Source organism: Elaeis guineensis, chromosome 13 (assembly GCF_000442705.2).
Source record: "Elaeis guineensis isolate ETL-2024a chromosome 13, EG11, whole genome shotgun sequence".
Classification (NCBI taxonomy): Eukaryota; Viridiplantae; Streptophyta; class Magnoliopsida; order Arecales; family Arecaceae; genus Elaeis; species Elaeis guineensis.
Window position 1 is genome coordinate 66,956,012 of NC_026005.2, and position 8,968 is coordinate 66,964,979.

Below are 8,968 nucleotides of genomic sequence, written 5' to 3' on the forward strand. Positions count from 1 at the left end.
AAGCTAATCAGGAGTCCTGTCTGCACTTAGGCTGACCAGATAGTGAACCAGATTATTAATGTGATATCTATATAATTACAGAAGCACACCAAAAGGATCGAAACATGGATTAAAGAGGAGCAAGATTCTGCAATCCTGAGATTTGTGATATCAACGATCATATTTTCGAAGGGATTCGGCTTCCATAGACCCAGAATCAGGAGATCAGCAGTTTGCTAATTCCTTGCACTTTATTCTTCCCATCCTTTTCTCTACCCATCAACCCATCCACGTGAGAGACATTAAAGGACAAAACGATCAGGATGCAGACATGCCCGAAGCAGCTAACAAAAAGCCAAAAGTGTCCCATTTGATATAATAATGGATCTAAAAACAAGGTGTTGCTAGTTATTGATTTAACATCACAAACATCTTTAACTTGGTCAAGACAAATAAATTTCTCTGGAACCAACAAAACACCACAATAATAATAGCATAGCTGAGAACATGCATCCTTATTTTCATTCCATCACTTGCCAAAACATAAAAATCATACAACCAGTCCTTCGTGAATGAAAACAAAAGGCAAACCAAGCAAGCAAGGTGAATTCAAATATTACTCTAAATGATAGAAAGAAGGTATGCATAAAAGACATATCAAGGAACAATCTTGTAAGCCCTCGTCTTATCAATCCAAGAAATGAAAGAAGATACCGTGTTTCGGAACCCCAAGAACCCACGCTCCTTGCTCTTGTTCCTGCCATCCAGACGCACCTCCTCCACGCCGAACACAGCATCAACAAACCACAAGTTCCCCACCTCCTCCAACCTGGTGGGCGCAAGCTCATGCCTCCGCAACGATCTCCTCCCACAGCCCTTCCTTCTCCTTCATCGCATCCACCAGCTTGAACCGCTGCTCCTCTCCCTCGTACCCGATCGACCCTCCACCCCGAACTCCCTCGCCAGCAACGGCCACAAATACTTCCACTTGTACAAATCCCCGTTGCTACAATTGAAGGCCTCATTCTTGGCATACGGATCGATCGCCGCCCAGATCTGGTGCTCGGCGATCATGTCAGCATCGGAGGCATCGCTGAAATCCTCCCAAACTGCCCGGCTCCCCGGCCATTTCAGCGGGGCCCTTCCCGCCAGCAAATTGCGGCATAAGCACAAAGACTCCTCACCAAATTCATGAGGCTATACGTGGAGAAACCGAAGATGGTCGTCGGGCGGTGGATCGACCACGTCCCGGTCCCATCCCTCTTAGCTATCTCCTCGAAGAGGATGTCCTCGAGGTCGTAGTAAAAGTTGGGACAGTCAAGCCGCGAGAGATCCTCGCGGAATGGGGGCTTATGGGGCTTTACCCTGCCCAAGGACTCGAACGAGCCGAGGTAGTGCTTGCGGCCGGTCTGGAGGCACACGTGCCGGAGACTGGGGGCATTGGGGAGGACGGCGGCGAGAACGTTGCGGAGCATGGCCGAATTGACCTCCCGGTTCTCGGCCTCGACGATGCGGTTCACCCACGTGACGTAGAAGACGTGGGTGACGTCGGTGAGGCGAGAGAGCTTCGCGAAGACATCGTCGGGGTCGGACACATCGCACTGGATGTGTTCGACGGGGAGGCCCAAGGTAAGGGAACGGAAAGAGACGGGGCGGGGGCCGTAGACCTTCCAAGGGCCACCAGGGGTGTCGGAGAGGGGGAGGATCTCGGCGAGGCTGTTGCCGACGATGCCGGTGACACCGATCACCAGACCGACGCTCTGGAAAATTGGAGGCGGCGCCGCCACCGCCGGAGTCTTCATCGATCTTCTTCTCAGCGGCGCCCATGTCTCCGGCCCACCGCCAGCTCATGACTCCGTTTATTATGGGTTTGTGTAAATACACGAGAGTGGTGGGAAAGCTGAGATTTATAGGATAGACACGAGGAGGGCGAGGGTGGTGCGGGTTTGTGCCGCTGCTGAGAGGGGAAAAAAAAACAGGCTGGCAAAGCCCCCCAAGAATTCAACAAGCAGAGGAAGCACAGTGGCTGTGGAGAAGGCCGGATGAGGGATGGAGGACGGATGCGTGCATGTCGCTTTATCTTGATCCTTCAATATGAGAAGGAACGGTAAGTGATTCGCGTTCCGGTTGACTTATTTTTCGTCACTATCACTGTTGATTTATCCTCTTTGAGGAGGAGGCAGAGTGGTTGCGGATTTTGTTATCGAGGCTCGGATTCCGAAAAAATTATTGATTGAATCGGGCGCTTCATATTATTTTTCTAAAAAAATTCCCGATGGCAATCGAGGAAAGAAATCAATACGATCTTCTGTGAGCCTCCAAAAATTTTATATTTAAAAAATTAGAAACCATTAATAGTTCAAGATGGGCGGCAAGCGCCGTAACATCACCCCAGGGCCAACCCTGAACAGCATCCACGTCTTGTTCCAACTTTGTTGCGTTTAGATGCTTTGCACAGGACTATCAGGCGCTGAAACCGAGTCTAATATGGATCGAATATCTCATATTTATATTTATATTTATTTTATTTAATAAATATAAATATAGATATAACATAAAAATTTATATTCATATTTATTTCAAACAGATATAAATATAATTCAGATATTAAAAATATAAATATTATTATAAATATTATTTAAATAATTAAATTTTATAATTACAGGATCAAAAATATTATTAAATAGATGATAAATCAAGTTAATAGCATATTTATATGGTTGCATATTTTTTTAAAAATTAATAATTATTATATAAAATTTTATAGAATTATATAAAGATTCGGATATTCGAATATGGATCGAATAGTTATCTATCCATATCTATATTCATTTTTCTTTTATGAATATGGATATTAGTTGTATTCTCAAATTTCTATCATATCCAGATTGATTTGGATATGAAAACAAATCTAGATGAATAATATCAATACAACTTTCATTCCAAGAAATATCTATCCATCATCTTTTCTGTTGGCTTGGCCTTTGTTGATCTCCTTTCTAAAATCGGGTAGTGGATGGATTAAAAAAAAATTGCTCATTGAATCAGGCCTATCATAATATTATTTTGAAAAAAAAAATCATCCATGAAAATCCAGGAATTAAATCAACCAGCAAAGCACTCATATCTTGTTCCAACTATTTGTCACGTATAAATGCTTTGCATAGAAATATCTACCCATTGTATCTTCCATTTCGTTGGCCTCCATTAATCTCCTTCCTAAAATAGGATGGTGGATTCAATATTTTACCTAATAATAAGTATACGATCGTGATTTACCTCATACAAAATATATAAATTTTATGATAGATATGATATTTCACTTATAGTAATTATATGGCTATGATTTGCCTCATATAGAATATTCTGGATTATTATTTTTTTCTTTCCAATTTGTCCTGGCATCAAACAAAGCTTGAATCGAAAGCAACATAGAGAAAAAGATCGGTGATGTATCGAGCCATGAGCTCACCACGAGGGCAAAGAACGGCACATATCCATCCGCTCCTTCCCTAAGGATCTACGATGGTGCCGAAGGCTTCAGGTGTGCGATCAAAGATGTCCCACCCAATCGATATCAGATGGTGATAAAAAATCTCGAGATGGTAGGGATGAAGCCCATGTAGAGCACCATCAGTCCCTTCGCATTTACCATCTTCAGCACACAGTTGAGTACTCCAACATACGGCGGTGTCACCCCTTCTCCATCTTCATATTCATCGTCACCCTTTCTTCCATCCCTAAATAGAAATAGTTGTTGGAGAGATAAAAATCCTAAAGTTAGGAGAAGATAGACAATTTGATTTGCAGGTCCAGATAGATTCCTCTCTTACCCATGCAATTTGGATGCGATGGTCCGAAATTGTGATTGGATTTCTTTCTTCTTTTTCCATCGACTATTTACCTTCCCTCTATCAATACATATTGGCATGTCGAGCTTTAGTTGAACTGGTCTAAAAATGATATAGTAAACTTAATTTAAATATTTTTTTCCAAACTTCAAGTTCATTGCAATGGATGGATCAATGATATATGATATTATTGTTATGAGAGCGAAGTTAAGGATTGCTTGGGCGGACATTATCTATACCCAACATAATCTAAGGGCCCACTCCATCTTGATGAAGGGTGATTAAACTGTAATTGGATGGATCCAAATACAACATGAGTTTCGGTACTCATCCTCTCCTACAGGACATTTGGTTGACAATAAAAGAGAGGATCTCTTTTTTTTTTTCCCAAGCATGTCTACCACAGGCAAATGAGTCTATTGATTATATAGCTTCTTATGTCACTAAGAACTCTATTGACATTATATTGATTGATATTATGGTTACTCTGAGCTTTTAGAGATAGTTTGTTTTTCGATTTTATTAGATGTATTCATGCTAAAGTAGTGAGAATTATCAGTCTTATAAAAAATAATTTCTCTAAAAAAAAGAAGGATAAAATAATAGTTTTTGATTCTCTAATAGTATTAGAAAAATAATGTTTTAGTAACCACTTTTATATTACAATTAACAGACCCATCAAAACCATTATTCAATTTTATAAAAACAAATTTATTACTCTCTTACCATTCATTTTCAAAATCTTTTATCAATACTCAACAAAAAGAGAAGAGAACCAAGTTGGCTTTCAAAATCTTAAATATTAAAATAATTATTATCATGAGATATTATACTAAAATATAATAGTAATAATTAAAAAAATGAATAGCATTATTTTTTAATTATTATTCACTTGAGAAATATATTACTTTCACATTCCATGATCTATTCTAGAAAGAAATAAAAATTGAAAACTTAAAAAGAAAAATAATAATATCTATTTATATTATAACATATCATTATATTGCTAAATCATATGTTATTTTTTTTCTTATTTTTAATAAAATATAATAGGTCCAAAAGTATTACAGCATTATAACAATTGCAATGATTTCAATTATAATGTTCCAGTAGATACTTATAACATTATAATAGTCTTTATTTCATACATTTGGACTCATTTTGTTTGTGGAAGAAAATGTTTCATAATTGAAATATATTTTTTTTTTGTAAGCTGATGCCTGGGGATATGATACCTAAGAAAGTAGCACTACAACAAAACAGATTATTAGCAATGAAAAAATTTCATCACTAATAACTATTAGTGACGTAATTTTCATCGCTAATAGTTAGTCGTAAATAATCACATCGTTGGTAATATTTTATGATGAAAAAAAAAATCATCACAAATAATGGATATTACCAACGAAAAATTTTCATGATTAAAAAAAATAATTTTTTCAAAAACTATTTATGATGAAAAATTTTAGTCATAAAAAAGAATATTTATGATGAAATTTAACATCACTAATAAACAATAAATTAATAATGATAAAAAATTTTCATCACTATTAATTTAATTAAATTTTTTATGAAAATAAAATTTTTAAAAATTTTTAGTGATGAAAAATTTTTATTGTAAATAAGATTATTTACGATGAAAATAATTCATCACTATTAATTTAATTAAAATTTTTTATAAAAATCAAATTTATAAAAATATTAGTGATATAATCTTTTCATCACAAATATAGATGAAAAAATTTTCATCATTATTAATTTAATTATAATTTTTTTAAAAATTAAATTTAAATAATATTAGCGATGCAAAGCTTACATCCTAAATATAACAATTTTTAATGTAAATTTTCATCACTAATGAAGTATCAATTATTCGTGACTAGAATATTTTTATCATTATTAATTTAATATAAAATTTTAATATTTTTAAATTTATTAAAAAATTTATTTACGATCAATTTTTGTCACTAATATAATTTTTTGCGATCAATATTTCATCAAAAATAATTACATCGCTAATAAATTATACATATTTTAAAAAATAATTTATTAATATATATTTTTAATTTATATCTATAATATTTTTTATAAATTAAAAATTAAAAATTAAAATAAAAAATTTATACAATAAATCTATAAATAAATTTTATTATTTTATTATATTAAATTAATATTATAAGATATTTAAAATAAAAATAAAAAACTACATAAAGAGATCGTCAAGTGTCAGCATCTGTAGAAGAAGAACGAGCTAGAGAAAGAGAGCGTTCGAAAAAGCTCAGACCGGCTTGCTGCTGCCTCATCAGCTGTATCATCTACTCTATCTGTACCATCTATTCCATTATCTAGATTTAGAGCAGCTGAAACTTATCGATGTATGCAGCCAACTCATCAGTTCACTGCTCAGTCTGCTGTTGATCCTCAGTCGCCTGCCTCTACACCTCCCCCAATCGAGCATCACAGGCAGAATGGATGTCAGCCCTAGACAAGCGTGAGAATGAGAGAGCAGTGATCCCATACCTTAGCTCCTAATATAACAAGATCTCGTACCAAATACTTGATCATAGATCTTGTCATCTGTGGATGCGGTCGAGCCCTCAGAGGTAAGCTGGGATCTGATGTCTATCATACAGTCCTAAAAATTAAAATTATAGCTATTTTAATTTTATACTAAAAATTAGATTATGAATAAAAAAAATAATTAAAAAAACTTATGAAGAGCTCCTGGCTCCCCGTCGTCCACTGTCCTGATTGTCGCTGGTAGGTCCACTAGTAGATATTGATCCTACCAGAAAGCTCGCCACTCTCAGCATCTCCTTGTAATTTGAGAATAATTAATTAAATAATTTTTAAATAGCCAAAAAATTATATACTAATTAAAAATTATTTATCATCTGCTCCATGTGACGAGCGAACGACCTCTAACCCTCACAATGCGGTATGATCTGTCTCATCCGATTCATGATATTCTAGATTCATCGTCTCTGTATAGTTACCAATTAAATTAGTAGATAATAAATTTAATTTAAGAATAAATGATTCAATCGTTAAACTCTAAAAAAAAATTTGGTGTAACCTGATATGCCGGATCCTTATAATGCCAGCATATGACAGTCTAATCATCCATAGTGATGCTATCATAAGGCTGCTGCCGCGTTGCCTCCATTCTATGATCCTGCATCACATGGTATTAATGCTGATCGATGTGGTGGCGATAATCTTTGAAATGCAAAGATAAATGAGCATCCACAGCTCGCCGCATGCAATCCTCCTCAAAATCAATGATGTCAAATACACCCTGTTAATAACAAATATTAGAAGAATACCATGCAAATAAATATTCATAATATAATTTATTTTACCTATAACTGGGTGTAGAAAATCTCTCTCTAAGTCGGTACAATGTGATATCAATCGAAAAACATCATGAGAGCATAGCTGTGGCATATGATGCCCAACTCAATCTGCCATGGCTTGCACCATCTCCTAATGAGCCTGGTGTAGTCGGATGGTATCTCGATATGGAGATGCTGTCCCGAGTGCTCACATCTCCAATGCTCTAGAGAAAGGTTCTTTGATGGACATCATTCTCGCCTCACTATTGACGAAAATTGGTCTGAAACAATAATAAATAAATCATTAGTATGATAGCTATCCAAATAAAAAAAATTAAAGTTTATTATATAAAAGTATAATAATACCACTCAGACCCACCTCACTTGGACCCATCTCATTGGTAGATCGTCGATGTGCAGATCCTCCTCAAAATCATAATAATCAACATATGTGTCGTCTTCTATCTCATCTTATTTATGAACTGATCGTCACCCTCTGACTCATCAAAATTAAATACAAAATTAGCTTCAACTTCGTTGGACGGCAGATCAGTCCTATTCAAAGGTGCCGTTATAAGTTCTTTATCAACAAGAAGCTCGACTAATATTTGATCTTCCGGCTAAAAAATTTTCTCTTCATATAAATTCAAATTTTCATCTATATCTAATCGGATTGGTATATCATTTATGTCTTTAGGTGTTATTTTTTGTACAATATGCCAATTATCTCGATACTTTAGATCCTTCAAATATATTACTTATTTTACTTGAGTTGTTAATATATATGGCTCATTCTGGTTTTATGTTCGTGCAAAATTTATATTGATAAAATGTAGATCGACATGAATATTGATCTTTTTGTTACTAATATCCCACCATTCATACTGAAACAAGAATACAGAATTATTTGACCCAAATTTCAGTTCTATGATATCTATCAATACACCATAATATTTAATCTCTTCTTCTCCTTCATATCCTATTATAGTAATTCCACTATTCTGGATCTGTCGTTGCATCTCAAGCTCTCTTGTGTGAAATCTCATTCCTCCAATGATATAGGATACGTAGTGGTTAACCCTTCGATCGGAACCACATGCTAAAGCGTACAACTCATCGATCGCACCCACTTCTTTATTGAAATACTTATATTTTATCTACACCATAATATAAAAAATTATGTTGGTGCAAATAATAATTTTTATAATTATTATAAGTAACATATTACTAATGCAACTTACAAGATCACTAAATCATTTTATAAATTTCTTCTTATATCAATCATCAGCATCCGTATTATTCTCTCTATATAGTATACTCTTATGCTCACTGTAATAAGTCATAATTTTTAATTATACATCGACATAAAAAAATTACTTAGAATATTAAACAGTATGCTAAGATTGTACTTACTCAATGAAATCTTTAATTTCTTCACAATTATTTAAAACGTAGAAGTGTGTCTTGGATAGCTCATTCACGTCCATAAATTTATATCTCCTTGCACTAATGGGTTGAACTGTTTGTTTAAATATAGACAGCATTGGTTCATTATCACCCATTCATGATCTATGTTACGATCTGTACGATTGAAACTTATTTCGATATCGTCAAGATACATCGTGTAGAATGTGACACACTCCGTAGCTACATATGCTTCTGCTATAGATCTTTCAGGCTGTGCTTTATTATGCATATACTTTTTTAGGGTACATAAAAATCTATAAATAAAAATAAATTTAAATTTTATAAATATATTTATATCTCATAACTGATATGACAAAGTGCGTATAATTTTTCTAT

General features: G+C 34.6%; 1 pseudogene; it reads right to left on the bottom strand.

Annotated features, from left to right (window-relative positions):
- Positions 1-481: 481 nt before the first annotated feature.
- LOC140853462 (3-oxo-Delta(4,5)-steroid 5-beta-reductase-like) lies at positions 482-1,952 on the bottom strand (annotated as a pseudogene).
- Between the last annotated feature and the right edge of the window lie 7,016 nt (positions 1,953-8,968).